The following is a 19936-nucleotide window of genomic DNA, read 5'->3' on the forward strand; positions in this document are numbered from 1 at the left end:
CGCTGCACTCCCTACACTGGGAACCAAGCCCCCAAGGTTCTTTCCACCCCCGCTTCTGTTCCCAACTTTTGCCGAAGAACCCAGTTTTGCAGCTCCAGCCTCAGCCTTTATTTTCATGCAAAGTGAAAGAGATCAGCGCTGGGGACTGGCTGAAGGGTAGATAAAAAGCCCCAGCTGTGATTTCTCGGGGTGTCAGTTTCACCTCCAGCAGTAAAGCAAACTGTCCTTGTGCCTGAGGGAAATTACGGAGCCTCACACTTTCATCCAGAGAGGGACAAAGGGGAGGTCAGGTGCTGCGTCTGACAGAAGTGGGGACGTGTGAAACGTGATTAACCCAGGAAGGAGCCAGACAGAGCCGGCTGGGGCCTCCACGGCCCCTGTGTGTTTCCCAGGGTCAGGAGCAGGAGGTGAGTAAACAAAAGCATTCAATAAATATTTTTTTCCATTTAACCCATGCGTTAATACAGATTTTCACAGCACTGACTGAATCGATAGCATTAGCGTAAATAATGAAGGGAGTAGTGTACTCTGTTAAATTCTCTACGTTTCTGAAAAGAAAAAAAGGCAGGTGAGGTGGCAGCGGGGGGGGGGGGGGGGGGGCTTGGGGTGAGGGGCAGGGGTAAGAGGGGTGGAGGGTGAGAGAGGTTCCAGAAAGACCAGGTAGTGGCACTTTACCGGGTCCGCCCGGAGCTTGGTTAACCCTGTCTGGGGCCATCAAATAAGCTCACGTAATGTTATTTCTCAGGCTAAATACAAGCCACCAGTGCCTGTGGAATTAAAGACATCAAAGTGGAGCTCGCCTGCATTTACAGGAAGACAAATTAAATCTCTACTGATACGCCCATCAGAGTAGGAAGTCCCCTGTCCCTTTGCAGACAGACGTCCTGTAAGAGCTCCTCATGGTGAATGAAGCTGCAAGGACATTTGTCTCTTTGTCTAGATAAGTAATGCCAATTTCATTTTCAAACAGTGTGCGTGGGCCGCATTGCATTCATTATTGCATTAGGGTTTGATTTCCGCCAAACTCACCTTCCCTGGTCCGTCGTCTGCTTGGACAACATGTCTCTGGTCAGAGATGTGTGCTGAAAACAGACACTGTCTGAAATCAACTGGAGATGTATTAAATAATTACAAGAGAAGTTTCCAGTAAAAATAGAGTCAATTATCAAAAGATTAACAGTTTTCTTTGTTCTGTTAAAAAGGAAAAAGGAGGGAGGCAATTTTCAAGACTGGCACTGATGCTTTAAAAGGATTCTTCATAGGTGAGTTATTTAATCCTTTGTGACTAAGGAAATCTTTGTGTGCACTGTGGGAGGGGGAGCAAAGGGGGAAAACGTACAATATTGAGAAGTCAAAATACAATGTGTGACACACCGTGAACGTGTAAGTTGGAAGGCCTGTCTGGTGGTTGATACCCGGATCCAATCCTGATTACTCTCCTACAGGTAGACTCTGCAGATATTTTCTTGAATATCCCTGAAGGATTAACATAATCAGCTATCAAGTGCCACTGTAGCTACTTCACAAAAATGTAGTTAAGGCAACACTTATCTGGCAGTGGTGAACTCAGCCCTGAGAGAAGGCACTTCATATATTAAGGCTTTAAATAGTTTTTTTAGGGCCCTCTTCACTAAGCAGGATCTGCTCTGGAGGTTGGGAGGGGTCTGGTCCCCACCAGTGAGGCGAAGGCGGAGCCCTGGCAGCCAGGCGTGGGAGAGTCCCAAACGTCCCTCTGAACAGGACTGACAGGACTGAGGAGCAGTTTGCCTCCAAATAAGCTCCCACCTGATTCCCTGGAGGTTGGGGGTGGTTGAAATGCACAGAAACAGGCTTCCAGAAAAAAAAAAGCAAACAAAAAACTAGCTCTAATGGGATTACCTCAGAAGACAGCTAAGAGTCACTAATATTGACCTCCACAATGGAGGAGTGCCTCTGTCCCCAGGGAAAGCTCCACAGACCCAGGCCAGATTGCTCCTGATCAATACCCTCTTTTTCTGAATGACTCAACTCCAGCCAGAGAGACTCTAAGAGGGCTTTGCACTAGGCGGAGGTCTCTCAAGCAGGCAAATCAATTGGCTTGCTTTAGTGGAGGAGGCTGAAAGGGCTCGTCCCTGTAAAGAAGGGTCTCTAGGAGGGGCCTACGGTCTACAGGTGGGGCAGAAGCAGCATAATGGGGGGGGGGGGTAGCTGAGCTGGATTGGTTTGGAGTGAAAAGAAGCATGCCCCAAGGAGCAGAGACACTTGTACTTGAACTAGCTTTAAAAGTTCTACTATTCTCCTTTCCTTCTACTCGTTTTATGAGCAATAGGTATTCTGAGTGATTGTCATACATATTCTGTAATTTTTCACTTAGAAAAATAGCTTTTGCATTTCACACAGCTTCTAACTCCCAAATTAGTTCAACACCTAGCAGTGAATGTAGAAATATATACCACGCCTTTCGGAGATATACTTAGGGTGGGTATTGATTTATGCTATATCATAATTTTAGTCTTATGGGATAATCACCCTGTCATATCTGTATTTATTGTTGTAGCTATTAAATCACATTAATTTCTCGGCCATTACACAGAGGTAAAGCATCCACAAACTGCAACAGTGACAGAATTCCATTTTCCTCCCTAAATAAATTCCGTACTAAGATAGCCATGTCCTAGTTTTCTAATGGCATTTCACCTTTTTTTTTTCTTCTTGTTGCATACCTTACAGGAGCATTAAGCTCAGGGTTGGAGCCAGCACTCTGCCATAGACTTGAACTCTAGTAGAAAAGCCCTTGAGGGAGAAGCAGCCCCTTGGAGCCAAGTGCTAATGGCAGCACAGCACAGAAGCAAATTGCCCATCAAGTGGTCCAACTTAGTGCCACAGAAGCATTTGCAGGGAAACAGAAAAAAGGAGAAAGCAGCAATCATCCAGGACTGGCTGCCCTTGATTTAGGCTGCTTTTCATGGACTCATATGAGAATGAGGATTCTCTGTGGTGCTCCGGGAGTTTGAGATAACACTGTGCAGACCCAATTTACCTAAAACTTCCATGTGCAGTGTGAAAGTGAGAAAATGCGGGCTGTGCAGGGAAAGGAATGCTTACAGTGGGGTGTGAGTTGATAGGATCATCTTGGAGATGGGCGTGAGGCCCACACCAAATTTACACTGGATGCAAAAGTTGGTCTCACTGCTTGGGGCCCTCAAGCCTGGCAGGTGGCCCTCAAGCCTAGCAGGTGGCCCACAGACCCTGCAGGTACTCAGTGCCTGGCACAGGCTTCCTTTGAGGGAGCAAATCTCCCGTTGCTTCCACTCGTGGCCCAGCTCTATCACACTCACGAAGACCTGGTACCTAAGTATTTTGGCTCCCAATGAGAAATTTCTGGGTTGAAGGTTGCTGACCCTCTCTGACCATTTTTTAAAAGATTCTGCTTGCTTTGTATTTTTAATAAAGACTCAAAAAGAATTTCATCCATACTGGCTCACCCTCCTTTCTGCCTTGCACATTGATTTTGGTTGTCAATCTGGGGCAGACTTTTAGCTTGATTGAAGCCCATGTCCATGACCAGAAGACTTATTTATATGCCTCTGAGGTTCTTCATTTTTATGAATGCTAAAATACCTTTCATCTACAGCCATATCTCAGCTCAAGTCCCCTAGCCAATGAGGAAACAGAGAATAATGGGGAACAGGAAGAATGCACAAGCGTTGCTCAAAACTCTAATTGTTATTGGTTCATTTTGAACTAGTGAACTGGATCGTACTCAGTGATGCACTAAGTTTTAACGCTGGTAGAAATGATAATAAGCGAATTACAAAATGTAGATTCCCCCACCGTAACATTAAAACAGTCCTAGAAATGAAAAAGGCAAGGAAACAAAACAAAACACACAAAAGAAAAAACCCCATTGGCCCATCATGGGTTTTATAGAAGAAAATGAATAGCTGGTACCTCATGCACCCAGCTCCTAATTTAAATGGTTGCTCTTTAGTATTTCTCTTTTCTTTTAAAAACGCAGAATACCTGAACTGTGGAATAGATGCTTTTGTTGTGCCTTCTGTAACACTGAGGGAAGTAGCAGAACGATGTTCACTCGAAGAGGTGTGCATTTCCCATCTTGATAGTAAACTTTTTTTCCGAACAGCACCCAACAGGCCCTCAACCCCCATCCCTTCCGCCCCCTAATCCGCTTCACCCAGACATTTCCTCCATCTCACCTTTTCCTTTCCACTCCTCACCTTGTCAGGCTTCCCATACTGAATTTTACAATGTGCCCTAACAAAATGGGCTTTTCTTCCCTTTATCATTTTCTAATAAACGTATTACTGAGCTGTCTGAATAGAAAAGTCCTAAAACAGACTGCACCAATATGACTCATAGACTTGGTGTCACTTTTTATATTTATTTCTCTCACCTTTGTATCATATCAGGAATCTGCTTAGAGCCAGTTTGCCCCATGGTGTGCTCAGGCCCCACCTGCCCTTCCCCCAAACCCAATTACAGCCGAAGGTGTTTGTGGATTGCCCTTCCTTTCCAGCCTCTACTCCCAGTTCTGGCTCTGAAATTGGACTCTTTTCCCTAGCCTCTCTTTCCCCTGCCCTCTTGGGAGTGATCTGGTCCTTCCTCTACTTAATAATTTTTCCCCTCTGTGGCTAAAAGCAGATTGTAATGCACTGGCATGCTGTCTCTCTTCCTCTTTCTCTCACCTAGTTTTACATTTTCACCACCTGTTTTTCTTGGTACTCAAGTTTTCCAGGAATTCCATGAAACTTTCACTCAAGCTGTTCAAGTGTGTATTCCTTCAGTCTGCCAAAAGACCCTCTCTAGGTGGCTTTTCCCCAAGTCCCCAAGTACTTTTGCTAACAAAACTGCTGAACAGGAGCTAATTTATCACTCTGTTATCACTATATTAGGGCATGAGAGAGCCATACCTAGAATGAATTATGGATCCATCCAGTGTCCCATGCACCCTGTATGTCAAGGTAAGCAAATGCTGCGTTGTGTTAACTGTCAGCCTGGGAAACAGCTGACATTTGTTATTTTAATTAATAGTTTACTTTGCTGAAATAAGCTTCTATGAGAAGCTATGACTTTTTATTAAATCTTCACTACAGCATTGTTTTCCCCAGATTGGGAGACAAAAGCTCATTTTCAAAACTGCTTTATCCTGCAAGGTCACACTCAACAGCTTGCGTGCACATGTCAGGGAAACATCTGCTCCTGTGCCACAGATATAAGTAAAATTTGCTTTATTTTGAAATTTAAATGTATTTTTACTTGGAGAAAAATGATGAGTCAGTCATTAAAGAGCCATTAAGTGATGCTGATTAGGAAAGACTTTTCAACCAGTCGTTTTGTCTCCCAACCACTGCTGAGATTTCTCTGGCCTCAGCAATCTGCTTAGACGTCTCGGAGAACTGTGGTCACTGGCACATCTGGATCCGGACCCACTTGTCTTTTCATTAATGCAAATCATTATTATGTAATTACTCAGCCTGCAATGTAGAGATCATTGATTGTATTTGCCCAGTAGCAGTATTTTTAAGTCACTGATGACAAAAAGAACTTTCAGGATAATCCAAACTACAAATTAGCTCCCATTCAAGAAAGGCAAACCAACTTAAAATGTTCCAACACTAAATTCAGTTCTGAGATTTTCTCTTTGCTTGGAATAAATTAACTAGGGAAATTGTTTCCTTCATGTTGTTCTAATTACTTTTGGTAATGCATCTTGCTCATCACATTTCCAAGACAATAACATGTTGGTGCTGTTTCTCCAAATGGACATGTGTTTTGCTCCCAACCTGTGTTCCAGAATCATGACCCATCTCTCGGGGGGATTAGTCACTTTTCTGAGAATTCCAGTAACTCCTTCAGGAAGAGATGTCCTAATGTCTCATACTCTTTTGATGTTTCTGGGTCCTGATTCTTACAGCCTTGTAGAACGGAACTTCAGCCTTAGACTCCCTGGGCTACCATCAAGGACTGAACGGCCAGTGTTCCTTCTGGAGGCACCAGAGAAGGTTTATCTTCTTGCCTTTTCCATCTTCTAGAAGCTGCTCCCTTCCTTCATTTTCAAAGCCAATGGAGTCGGACCTATCCATCATGCCAACTTTTCTGTACTCAGGTGCAGCCTGAGAAGGTTCTCTGTTTGGAAAGACTACCAGGATCAGACTGAACCCACCTCTGTAATCCAGGATGATCTCATCTCAAGGTCCTTAACCTTAATCACATTTGTAAATCCCTTTGCCAAGTAAAGTAACAAATTCATAGGTTCCAAGATTAGTGTGTGCACATTTTTGCAGGCCATTCTCCTCTCCACCCAGGGTCTTTTTAGCTTCTATCTAATCTTCCTTCTCTCTTATTTGACATAACTCTCCACCTCTACCCACAACTCCGTGGAGGCCTGGAAGCCTCTTTATGCTCTTAGAAGGGGCATTGGGAAACACTGGGCTCCTGTGATCTTCTTCCTTGTTCTAAAACTAATATCAGGGGACTTTATCCCAGTCGATGTACATCACTCGAACCTCAGTTCTCTTACCTCTAAAATGGAGACTTGACCTCTAAAGTTACAGGCTTGCTCGAAAATATTAGGATTCTAAGGAAAGGGTGTGGGAAGCTCCCTAATTTCCCTAAGGGAGGAGAGTTAGGGAGCAAAGCAGGCTGGCAATTACTGGGCACTGACACCCCAGATGGATGCCAGCCACATATCGGCCCCTCCCTCTCTGGGGACACACTGAGGGTTTTCGGTTCAAGTTTTCTCCATCCTCCTCTGACTGGCTTCCGCGTGGAGGTCACCACCACTCACCCATTCCTGCAGTGTAGGTAGGTAAAGAAGCCCCTTCTCCTACAAGGCTGTTTACAGTTTTCAGTGGCTATGAGAAGTCATCTAAGAGGGAAATCCTATTCTCCTGGGTGCATGAGTGAAATTAAAGAAACTTCAGAGGCCATTCTTGCAAGGGAAGGGCTCAGAGGAAAGGAGGCAGAATGGAGTGAAGGAAGGTCAGCTGGCTTAGCCAGATTCTCTCTCTTCTTTTTTTAAAGAAAGAACCAGAAATGAAAACATAACTTATTCCATGTAGGATTTTTGGACTCATCCCAAAACTCAATACTACTCATTGCTTTGAGACCAGGTGATTTCTCTAAGTTTCGGGCCAAGCATACTTTTATCTCAGGGCCTTTTGAAGAACTGGTTGGCCATGAAATTTGGTGAGGGCAAATCGAAAGCATCAGTATAGCTGCACATTGTTGGCTTCCTGGGAGGAGGCAAGACCCACAGCTCTCACCAGCCCTTCCCACCAGGGCTTTCTTGCCCATTGAAAAGCACCTCAGCATCAGTTTCTCTGCAGGTTGTGTTCCTGTATCCCTCGAGTGTGTGTGGATGTTCAGGAAGTAAGTTTACCGGGAGACAAAGAAAAGCTTTTCTCCCTGAGCTATGCTAAGTTTCACACATATTTTCTATGTGTCAGGGACTTGCATTTTTTTAGTGTCAGGCTTCATTTCAGAAGGCACTGGGGTTGGCTCTGTGATGATTTATTTGTGTGGAAGAGGAAGGTTATTGGTTTTCCCTCATTTATATGGAGGGCCCCTCACAGAGAAATATTTTTAGAAACATTTTTATTTCTCTTCATATTTTTTCCTAGTTACGATGTATTTCGGGGCCGGCTGCCTGTATCCCTCGGTGTGCAAAGTTAGAAAAGAAATATTTAAACAATAGAAGCTTTGTGATCCTTATCACAAGATCAGGTTCATAGATCTCATCTGGTTAATAATGGAGGGGTCTGAGCGGGTTTCTGAGGTGGCTTGGCTTTCACGGATCCTGAGTCTGAACAGCGAAGGCTGAAAGGCCCGAATTCCTCGCTGCAGTATTCTACCCTCACACGTTCATGGATGAACTGCACTGTTGACAGGTCTGATTTCCTTTCTGCCACGGTCAGCTCTATTATCCTGCCTCAGGCTTGAACCTGCAGCAGCTGAACCTTGTATTTGCTCTGCCTGAGGCCTTAACCTGCTGCTCTTCCCTTCATCCTTTATTTGTTCCTTCCTTGTGCCACCTGTTTGTCTCATCTGGCACTGTAAGAAGGCATTCCTGCATCTCCTCATTCCACCCCTAGTATACATTAAAAAAAAGAATCCCAGGTGGCTTTGTTTCACCTTGTGTGTGCGCTTGAATCTGCCCCTGCAGCTGTCGAGTCAGGCACATGAATTCCAAAGCCAATTTCCATTTGTTTCAAGAGAACAGACCTCCCTGCAAAATGTCAGAAAGGCACACAAGTACTCTGTACACACTTAAAAGGTAAATTAACCAATAGAAATGGGGATGTGTCCAGCACCAATGACACCAAAGCCACCAAAGCCAAAGGGCATAGTAAAATCTCTTTAAGTAGAGACTTGAAGCACCTCCTTTGTAGAAGCCAACAGATGCTATCCTGCCACTTTCTAAAAGTACAGCTTGTTATAAAACTGTGTCCTGTAATCTGGTTGCTTTCACTATATGAGGCTATGAAGCATTTGAAATATGGATGATCCAAGCTGAGATGTGTTGTAATTGTGAAAATACACCAGAGTTTTTTAAGACTTACTAGATGAATGTGAACTATCTCATTGATCAATTTTTCATGATTACATGTCAAATGAAAACATTTTGGATATACTGAGTTCAATAGAATATGCTACTTAAAATATTAATCTCGCCAGTTTCTTTTTACTTTTTTCAACACAACTAACAGAAAATTCAAAATCGCATAGCTCCTATTACATTTCTATTGGACATTGCTGTTCTAGAAGTCGGTTAAGGGATAATGGCACTTGGGATTTTTGTTTTTCTACCACTTCAAAATACTGAAACCGAAGAATATATTATTCTTTAGTTTTTCTTCAAAATATTTGACATAACCCTCGGTTACTGGCAGCAGTTTTTATAAAATGTAGACATTATTTTTAATGAACTTAGTTAATCTCTTTTTTGAAAAACTGCTTTCTATTTTTATAGACTGACTTTCCTTAATAAAGTCTGGTTTCTTTATACACTGCCTTTCCATCCAGCAAGCTCCATCTGTTTTGAGATTAGTTTAACATTTATGAGGTGCTCCCAGTTTGTACAAGAACTTATAATATTCTTCCTGCCCTCAAGGAGAACATACTCCTAATGAACAAAAACTGAGTAAGTCAAATTTCCTCTGTACACAGAACTTTAAGAGACCAAGTTTTAAGTATCAAAAGGAAGAAAGGGGTGTGTGGTATAGATTATATTTTCATCATATTTTGTGCATGGTTTGGGGGAGTGATTTTTACGGCAAAGTTCAACCCAAAGGAACACTATGGCTTCACTGCTGAGTATTAAAGCCTATTGACAGAAATCACAGATTTGTGAGATCCCAACAGATATTATCCAGGATTTGAAAAATATTACTAGTGGGTATTTATATAGCACTTACTATGTACGACCAAATTCTTCACATTTGAGAGCTCATATAATACTCAGATGAATTCTATGATGCAGAAACATCATAGAGAGGTTGAGTAAACTGTCCAGGGTCACACAGCTAATGGCCATGTACAGAGTTGTAACCGAGTACTCTGCCTGCAAAGGCTGGCTCTTAACCCTGCCCCAGACTGTGTCATTGTCATAATATAGATGTCATAATATAGACAGCTCCATCCTTGTTTTTGTCTGAAAAACTTTGAAGTCCACCTGAAATTTGAGGGGCTACCTCTCAAAATGCTGCTTTACCATTGATTGTATCCCATCTCATCTTTTACCAGAAATTACTATATGACAAAATTATTCACCTTAGTTTCACCCTATTTTCCTTTGCATTAGTACTATTGTTGCCAGAGGAAAAGGATTCTTCCACGATGTTTTGCAGGAAAGGCATTTCAGGGATACACGCATGGATCTGAGGTACAGTGGCAAGATTTACTGGAGTGAAAATAAAGGACTGCCCCCCAGGTATGCTGTGCCTAAAGTCTCATCCAAACCTGGTGGCTCAACTCCATTTCGCTGCAAAAGAAATGTAGCCTCTGAGCCTGCAGGCCCGCACTTGTGCCCACTGAGCCTGGGAGGAAGGCCAGAGCCCAGAGCCGATGTGCCATCAGCCCGGCATCCAAGGCTCCAGTAGTCCAGCACAGTCTCTGTTGGTGTCCAGCCAGCAATCGGTGCTATGCGTTGGCCAGCACTGCTGCTGCTAAAGGGAGAGAGAGCCCACCAGACCCAGGCCGTCGTGAAGCTTCGATTCCGTTTCCGTGGGCTTGAGAGACAGCAGACATCTTTTATCAAATTATCCAATCCCTCTCCTGATCTTCCAGGTTTCTGGCTCTTGTCCTATTCAGTCATTTTCCCAGATTTTCCCCGACTAGACTCTTCCCTTTTAAGGTCACCATTCTGGCTCCTACTGTGCATGCTTCATAGTAGGACTTCCCCCTGCACTGTCTTGGCTTCTGCTTCACATGCCTCAGAAGAGAAATCTCCCCATCCCCGTTTACCCACCACCCCTTCCTCCCTTATGCAGGCAAATGAGCCAGTTGTTCCCTGGGGAAATTGACTGTTTTTCCTGCCTATTTGGGGATTAACGTACCTTTGGCCCCTCTGGCAGAGGGTGTGGCTGTTGCCTAGGGTGTCTGGGAAGCTGTAGCTTCCTGACTTAGCCAAGTTTAGCCAGCTTTCTCCCTTCTCTCTTCTTAGTAACTAACTAGCTGCCTACACTAACATTAACTAACCCTAAAATAACCAAACCACGAGACACAGTAGTACAAATATGCAGCCTGGGCGGTCCATCAAGTATCTAGAGCTTTCTACTAGTATTTCTTTGTAGTTTTTTAGTGAACACAGGCCAAATCTTACCCTTGCTCATGGCTTTCTATGGAAAATTCATTTGCATATATGAAGAGAGAATGTGGCTTTTAATGATCTTAATGGAAACTAGAAATATATCATTTTCCTGATAAGTTGTCATTTTGGATTTTCATCTCTCTGGCACCAGAATATAGGCATGTAAGTCTATGAACTGCTGCCTGTCATTAAAGAAACTAATGTGACATTCCTGGGTTTTGTACTACATGCTGCTTGGAGTTCATTTTTCCCCTCTGGTTTTTTGTTCTTAAAAGCTAATTTCCAATGTCAGTCCATAATGATTCATGTAACTCTCAACACAAAAGTACATTTTTTATAGATTACACTCTCTTGGTTGATCCAGGGATTCTTTCCAAACAAGTCCCTGAACTACCTTTCAAAATCTTTAGCAATATTCCCAGAACCTTCTGACATTATGCTTAATTAAGGTTTACATGTTAATAATATTGAACAATAAAATGAGGATGGCATAATAACACAAAAAAGATAGAAGCAAAATAATTAGCAGTGATGATACTTGTTCATTGAATTGTATCATTGCACATATGTGTCCTTGCCAATTTATAATTTTTTCAAGTTATTAATTATAGCTTCTGAAGCAATATCTTTAAAATACCTCAGGAACTGTCTCCTAAACATCCCTAGACTTAATGAAAAGCTTGTGATTATTGCCTTAAATAGCAGCAGAGATGCCTCGCAACCTTAGGGAAATCAGCTAATCTCTAATTTCTCATCTATGAACAAGCAACTATTATTTCTCACATTTTTCCTAAAGTTCATCACCAATAACATAACTTTGCTTTATTTACATATTTCTTGCAACTCAGATGGAATTTTTCCTGGTCTCCAGATTGCTTCTTTCTTTTTCTTGAAGAAAACAATACTAATATCTTTTATGGTCAAAAACTAATTTTTTAAAAAACTGAACAGATATATTAGAACTAAGAAAGTTGTTTTAAAATGTGTTGGCAAGTGGGGGGAAAATCCGAGGTATGTGAGAGACATAAAAATTACTTTACACATGTCCTTCAAAAAAGTTTAATACATAGTCAGGTCACATTACCGCACATCAAATTCTCTAGGTCTCTGGCTGCCAGTAGCAATTATCTGTAAAAGAACATGTTTTCCCTGGTGACTTGCTATCAGGAATTTTCAAGTATACCTAAGCACAGCCTTGAGCAAAACTCCTACGGGGCATATTTGGAATACAGGATTTCATTTGGATGCAATATCAAGGTTTCGGTGCAATATGTCTCTCTACATATTTTTACATCTGTTTTAACATATTGATGTGTTTATCTGTGGGCTTTAATTACATGATATAAGTATATATGAATGTAAATAGGACTCCTGAGTTTCCACTCAACTTTTGTCACGAGGTACACAAATATATTTCCCTTGATGCCTGGATGATTTTATATTATAATGATGTCCTCTGAATTTTTATGATTACTTTGCTAAAAAGATGTTGAATATTTGGAGATTGCTGAGGCATCAGCTCTCACTCTGTCTGACCAGGTCACATTTCATTTCTTTCCAATGTTCAGTGGAGTCCCGGCTAATGAAGTCTTTTGTGTCCATCCCACATTTGTTCCGATTAATGATGATGTTACCTTTTAAAGGCGATTAAAGTATGAGCACAATTTTTTTCAATAATAAGTTGGTGTGCCATTTTGCAAAGCTACCAAGAACTGAAAAGATGAGTGTTTCCAATGGGTAATCACTGAGGATTCATAAAGCAAGTTCAAACACTGAAAGGTTTGCATGTAACAGTGCAGTCCAGGCATTTCAGGCATTCATCATGCATGCTAAGCTCTGGTCAGGGTGCTCTCATGATGAGATGGTAGTTCCCAGAAACGTGTTTTTTTTTTTTTTTTTTAATGTAAGAAAGTCGAATGTTTGGGTGCCTACTGGTTTAGAATGTAGAAAGGAATAAAAGGTATCATTGGGGTGGGGGCACCTAAAGAGGCAGACAAAAAAATAAATAAAAGGCTCAGTCTAAAAACTAATGATCAGCCTACCTCTTAGCAAGCTTTTGAGTGGTGAGGGGCAAGCCCTCCTCCATATTTGAGGAATTGAGCCAAAATGAAATGATTCATTTTTATATCTGTATTCACAATGAGAATACAAGCCCTTCCTGTGCAGTCCCCAGCTCACTCAAGGCGGCCTAAAGAGACCGCAGTTCCCCCAGGGGCAGTGCTCTGCTGTCTGTTGGGTTACTGATGGGTCCCTGACTGTGGCGAGTGTGGATTTCTCAGTGGGCAGGCAGGGGTAGAGAGTATCACGGTCATATTTGGAGTGGCGCCACCCATCCACCCACCTTGGGTGTTGGGAAACTTTAAAAGGACCTAACTGATCAACTCTTCACCGTGGAAACTTTTTCAGAAGATTGACAAAGGGTGAGAATCTGGCAGATATATTTGTAGGTAATCTGGGATTTATCAAGAATATAGCATCTGGGGTTTCAGGTGATTTTTTCTCTAAGAAAAAATGTTTAGAGGCCAAATATTTTCTGCAAGTCCGCATTTGTTGGAGAAAGCTGAAGAACATTTGTTTTTACCCTAATACATTAGGCTTAATGTTTGCTAGGACCATGTGAACCATTCAAAAATTTTATAGAGCCATGTACACTTGTATTACCGCAAAAGACAACACTGTTACAGTCATGATAAATAAAATTATTTGCAGGTCTTTGCAGCTTGGATAATCCTGCATTTTCACGTCTGTGGCCACAAAATGTAAATGAAGTTGAAGCAGCGGCAATTGTCATCTTTTCTACTTGTAGTAATTCTTGCAGAATCATGAATGCCTTTCTTTCTCCTTCCTAGATCTCTCCAAATAGATCCCATTTATCTGATTGGATTTCTGTCCCATCTTTCTACATATTACAGCTAATTAGTACCCCCTGATGAGAAACAGTTCACTGATGGAAAAAGCAGTTAGATAAGATCTGCATTAACAAATGTAGTTCATTTAATATCATTTGTGCTGCTGCATTATTAATAATACATAATTACCCTGCACAGGCTGGAAGGGAAGAATAAAACCGTTCTTTAATTTCTTGGCCTTTGCCGAGAAACAGTATATTAGAGAGAATAAAACAGTATTGGACTATTGGTTGCCATCCATCATAGAGCCTTTGGTGTCACACAGTTTTATTAACTTTGGGTCAAGCGAGAATTTCCGTATTTCAGCACAATCACAGGCTCCCCAGATACAATGATTGGGTGGAGTTTTGAACACTCAACTTCTTGTCTGAGAGTGTTAAATTAGGGAAGCCCAACAAACGGCTGTCAGGAAGCGAGAGTTTTCAGCCTGTTACTGAGAGTATTTTACTGCAGTCGATAACGAGCACCATGGTGATCGACAACTAATCCTCACGAAATGTGATTTACCACAGTGGAGGAACCCGACTTTGGTCTCCTCACCCTCTGGAATCAGAGTGTGCCGATTAGATAGGGATTCTGGTTAAGCCTGTGTTAAAATAATAAAACAAGCAGTGGTGAGCGTCTCAGAGGAAGCATGGCCAGCATTGAATGAATGCCTACTTCGTGCCAAGTTTTGCGTTGCACCTTTTACATGGATTCATTCTCATCACAAGGTCATGCTGGAGTCACTATTTTTATGGTAGAGGTCATCCAAATCCGGCAAGACCTCACACACCATCTTGAATGGAAAGTTTCTAGAAAAGAGGCCACATTCCCTTCCTTTCTTTCTTTTTTTTCTGTTGTGCCCTACTTTGTGAAATACAGTTTGCCAGGACAGTGTAAATGCAGGTGGAGCCGCTGTGAGCGTAATTCTTTGCACAGGTGAGGCAGGCCAGGGATGCTGGCCTGGATGCTGGCCTAGCTGGCTCAGAAACCACAGACCCTCTTTTCTCAGGCCTTGTACCCAAAGGAAGGAGTCAGGAAAGTGTAGACACAGGGCCGAACATCTGAGGCATGTTTATTTTCTGCAATTAAAGCTGCCTGTAAACCATTCTATTTTATTCAACAGCCCACTCATTTATTCATTAAATATTTCCTGAGCTCCTACTATGCCAGACATTTGAAAGGGGGAAAATTACTCAAAATAGGAACTTGAAATCTTTAAGGTAGAATAAGGATACTTTTGTTGTTGCCAGAGTTCACGTGCTTATTGTGAAAACAAACATAGAAGTAAATGGCTAGAATTCAGTGAGTTCCAGGAATAAGGTGGGCACTGAGGAAGGGATGCTCAGCTTGACTCAAGTGAGTCTGAGAAGGTTTGACAAAGAGACAAGCTGATTCTTGCCGAGTGAATGCAGTTTACCAGGTAGACTGGAAGGAACTTGTTTTCTCTTTTAGTAGTGGTATTACCTGTTTAAAAAACAAGCTACAAATACTATGCCACCTAATAGTTGAGTACGTGGAAATTCTGTTGCTTACTGGAATCAGGCATCTTTCTTCTGAGGGTCATGGCTCTCTATCAACATTTCAGTATCCCTTTGAAATGCTTTTGAACCAGAAGCATACAGGAATTGTTAGTGTGTATGCCAATAATACTGACAAAGAGAGAAGAGGATGGGTGTGATGTGGTTTGGTAACAGCGTTTATAGCATAACTAGTAAAATATTGGTATAGGATCTTTATATGCAGTGAATTTTTCCCCACCAGACTCACAGATGTGTCACATTTTTGAAATACAAAATATTGTGTTTTTCTTCTCCAAAGATTTTATTGTCTACAAGATGCAAGACAGAAAGTCCTCTGAAAGCTGAGATAACATCTGTACTATTACAGCAATTAGTTCAGGTCTTAGTGCATCAAAGTCATTTTATCCATCCATAATTCTCAGCTAAAAAGTGGGCACTTGGCTCTCCATTTCAGACCACAGTCACGGCTACAATCTCCCTCTGGCATTGTAAAGAGACAGCCATAGTTTGGTGAAGACCAACACAAGCAGTCACCAAAACTTGCTCCTCCTGAGTAGTCAGTGGAATGATAGTCCCAGTATCCCCTGAAGTTGCATAGGTTAGGTGACTAAAATGTAGCTAAGGTGACGGGAGCAGCACAATATACTTCACCGCAAGGCCCAGCTCCCAAAACCTCCAGGGGACATGCTCCATGCGCTTTCCTTGTCTTCTACCCACAAGTAAAGCAGAGGCTCCATTTGGAAGGAGTCTGGGTCCTGGCCACTGCAGAAACAAAATGAATCCAGAGAGTACCAAACCAGGAGCACCAATGTTTGATTGTTGCATAAACAAGAAATCACCCTGTATTGTGAAATTTTAGCTTGTTGTTTGCTTTGACAGTTGGCCAACATTAAGACACATAAGCTCATCAATTAGATTACCAAAATAAGTGGGCTACGAGGGCCCGTAGGGCAGGAAATTTCTGAGGACTTTGTGTGGAACACTGCTACTGCAGAGCAGATGGGAGGCAGGGGTAAGGGTGGGTGGCATTAATTCCTACTCACACAGGGTAGGGGGCAGAGTGGTATGAATCACCACTATCATGCAGGGTGACTAGGGATTTCTCAGTTTAAATGTCACTTTTTCTTGCAAGTGTTTTCTAATCCCACTCTTCAAGTTGGGTTATATAAGTCCTTAGAATACTGTAGTTTTCCTCCATAGCACTTTATACTCATAATTAAGTTATTGCTTTTGGTTGTTGATGTTGAATAACTGTGTCCTTCCCCTTCCTAAGGACTGGGACTACTTCATTCCTCACCACATATGTCTCTTGTCACGAATCGTGGCTGATAAATAGCAGGTGCTTATTGAACATCCATTCACTGGCTAGTGCTCAACTTTTGGTTATTTATTTCAGCTCCCAACAAACAAAAGATTTCTATTTTAGGAGATCACATTCAACGAGCTGTAAAGTCCTCTCTAGTTATTAGAAACTATAATTTTAAGTCTTTGTTCCTGGTTAGCAGCAACTCACTGACCTATGGAAAACGAATGCATGTACGTGAACTGCCACCACCATAGATACACACAGCTATTCTAGAAAAAATTATTCTAGACCTCGCCAAAAGCCAACCATCTATCACCTGGACAGCCACAGACAGGCATTGAAAGGCACACTCAAAACAGCCACAGGTGCCCCAGGACATAAACACACCTCCAAAGACACGCCCATCCACCATCGACATGCCCAGACAACTGCACACACATGGTAAAGTCATTTAACACCTGTCGGTTTGGTGACATGTGTTCTATGCTTTCCTACCTCATACAGTAAAAGAGAAATGCATCAATCCAGAATTAAAATAACATTCTCACCTCTATTATCTGTTCTGTTTTTGGAGCTGCTTTCCATAAATTGGTGTCCTCTGTAAGAAGAAGTACACAGGCATAGAGAGGAACAAATGTCTCTCCCAAAGTCTTCCATTATTCTGTCATTTACATTGCAAATGTCATCAAAAATGCAAATATATGTGACATCTCTAATTGTTTTAGATCTTATGCTACAATAAACATTGTCTTGGTTAAATCATATTTCCAAGAATAAAAGAGCTGAAGGTTTTGTTGTTGCTATTCTCTATATTTAGAGATACTTAGAGAAGTAAACAACTATAATATTGTTTTTAAAAGTTACCCATCCAAATAGTATATTAAGCATTCAAGTGATATGATATTTTGGATTAAAGAATGTGACAGATAGTGTCACTAGTCAGTTGGTGATATATGGCAATTATCCATAAATATTTAGCCTTATGCTAGGGGAGAAAGGAATAAGAAGATATAAAGGATAACAATAATAATAAACAGGTCACTTGGAAGTACTCTCCAGGAGACTTCAGGATAAATAGTCAGTTCTGGTTTTCTCTTTTTATCTGGAAGTTTACAGACATGCCCTTTGCACTTCGGAGTGGAAACTATTGCTCCCTCCATGGCTCTAATCTGCCCCAATGCCCAGTCCACAGACAGAATACTATTTAAGAAAGTGTGGCCAATCACTTTCAGATGTTGAGTAGGCAGCTCTTGGCAACAAAAGGAGGACTGGCAGCCAATGGGGCCTGGTCTTTTGCCCCAGACAGATCCTCTTTCTTTTTTTCCAAACAGTCTCATTCACACATATCATAAAGTTGACAGGACATAGGCCAGACCAGCCTGAACAGGACATGAAGTGAGTCACACTGTTTTTCTTTTTACCATGATTGCAAATCAACACATACACATGCACACACACCCTATTTTATGTAGGGAGACCAGGCTACAGTGAGCACTGAAGGTGGCATTCAAGCAGGCAGCATGTGGAAGACAGGTGATGATCCTAAGCTTTTAGTGGTTAGAGTTGGTCTATACACATGACTCAGTATTTTATTTGAGCATTAATTTCTAGAGCCACTTCCTCCCCATCTTTCGTGTTTCTCCATTACTCCTGAGCAACCTCATCTGCTTAGAATCATGCCCCACAGTGGACCTGGAGAATACATATTTAGAGCAACGGTAATGCCAAAATGAAGTTATCCGCTAACACTCAAGGAAAAACCAGCTCTTCACTGACAGGGCTTTTATGAGAATCTGATGAAAGCTACAGATCCTCTCCAGAAAAAAAGATGCGCATATCAACGTACAAGCATTATTTTGGATTAAATTTCAGAGTGTTCTTTTTATTTTTTTCTTTCATGGGTTCCAGAAGCCACGTCCCTGGAATCTCTGTCAGCCTGCTGCAATAGTCAAGCCCATGACGACATCATGTGGAAAGTGCAGGGCCCTCGGAGAGAGGCCCAAAACTACTACCCACTGGCTCCGGGAAATCAACCGAGTTGCTAAACTTCTCCAATGTTTTCATTTCTTCATTCTGTAAATAAGGCTAATAATACTGCCCCATAGAGCTATTGTTAGTTCTTTGAGAATGTCTCTTTCACCACTACATCCCTGGTACCTTATAAACCACATGGGATACATAAGAGACTCAATGAGTGAATGAATATATATGAACCCCAAATATAGTGCATGACACTGAAAAGGTATTGATTTAATATCATTTTCTAATTTTTATTGCAGACGCAGGAAATAAATCCTAATTCCCAGGTGTTCTGCGATTATAAAACTCGTTCCTCTCCTTGTTCAGCCACTCTACAGCACATTTCCCAAGTGATGATACTGCAGTTACAAAGAAGGAATATGAGGAATTCTTAAATGGCATCATTGTCAATTGTAGCGAGAGATTCTAAAAAAATACTTCAATATTTATACCTTCATCTCCCATATATTCCATTGTGTTGTAAATCCCCCTCATTAAATTAATGATATTTACCCATTTGAGGATCATCATTTCAAAGTTGATTTCTGTTTTGAGTCAACAGACTGGAAATAGAATTGAGAATCAAATTGATATGGAGAGAAAAACAAATCCTAATTTAAGTTTCCATTAACAATCAGACATAAGCAACTTGATAATACTTTTACTTAAGGAAAGTAACTTCCAGGAAGAAAGTGAACAAGGGCTTATCCCATTGGTCAGGGTTGAAAGGAAATGGGAGACAGGAAGTAGAAGCTAGCCAAGAAAGGGTCGGCTATAGGCTGACATCTGCGAGGGGAGTGACATGACACTAAATTGAGGGGGAAGCTAAATTCAGGCAGAGTAGGGACTTTTGTCTCATTCTCAAAAACTGCCTCAGCCACCCACTAGGTCAGCGGCAGCATGGTAGACAGAGAATGAATCTGAGTTCACACTCCTGGGATCTCCTGTGGCCTGGGAACAACAATAAAATAATGATGATAAGGATTTATTTTGTGCCAACCTGTATTCTAATTCCTTTGCATATTAATCCTTTAATTTTTACAAGAGACCTATAAAGGAGTTTTTTTAATCCTCATCCAAAGACATGTTTGTTGACTTGAGAGAGATATCAATGTGAAAGAGAAATATTTGCCTCCCATTTGCACCCTGACCAGGGACCAAACCTTTTGTTGTGCAGGATGATGCTCCAACCAACCAAGCACCTGACCAGGGTGGGAGTTATTATTATGATCTTTGTTTCACAGACAGGAAACATAAGCATAGAGAGATTAAATAACTTGCCACATCCTATTTTCTGCTTTACTACTAGTTAATACCAACCATCAACCCTGTGCTTACCAAGCACAATTATAAGCACTTTACATGCTTTGACTCATGTAACCTGACC

The 19936-nt window shown here is 41.7% G+C and overlaps 1 long non-coding RNA gene across 4 annotated transcripts; it reads left to right on the forward strand.

Moving 5' to 3' along the window:
• Positions 1–210: 210 nt before the first annotated feature.
• On the forward strand, positions 211–19079 carry LOC119062884 (uncharacterized). Of its 4 annotated transcripts, none has more exons than XR_008389719.1 (6): positions 211–407; positions 1203–1262; positions 3998–4080; positions 4893–4961; positions 5915–6193; positions 18439–19079. It is a non-coding gene; the product is annotated as an uncharacterized LOC119062884 (long non-coding RNA). The 4 variants fall into 4 exon arrangements; XR_008389721.1 differs by having other exon boundaries at positions 6033–6193; XR_005085066.2 differs by lacking the exon at positions 5915–6193.
• Positions 19080–19936: the final 857 nt, after the last annotated feature.

The sequence above is a fragment of the Artibeus jamaicensis genome, unplaced genomic scaffold, assembly GCF_021234435.1.
Source record: "Artibeus jamaicensis isolate MK-2021 breed Jamaican fruit bat unplaced genomic scaffold, CSHL_Jam_final scaffold_1019, whole genome shotgun sequence".
Lineage (NCBI taxonomy): Eukaryota > Metazoa > Chordata > Mammalia > Chiroptera > Phyllostomidae > Artibeus > Artibeus jamaicensis.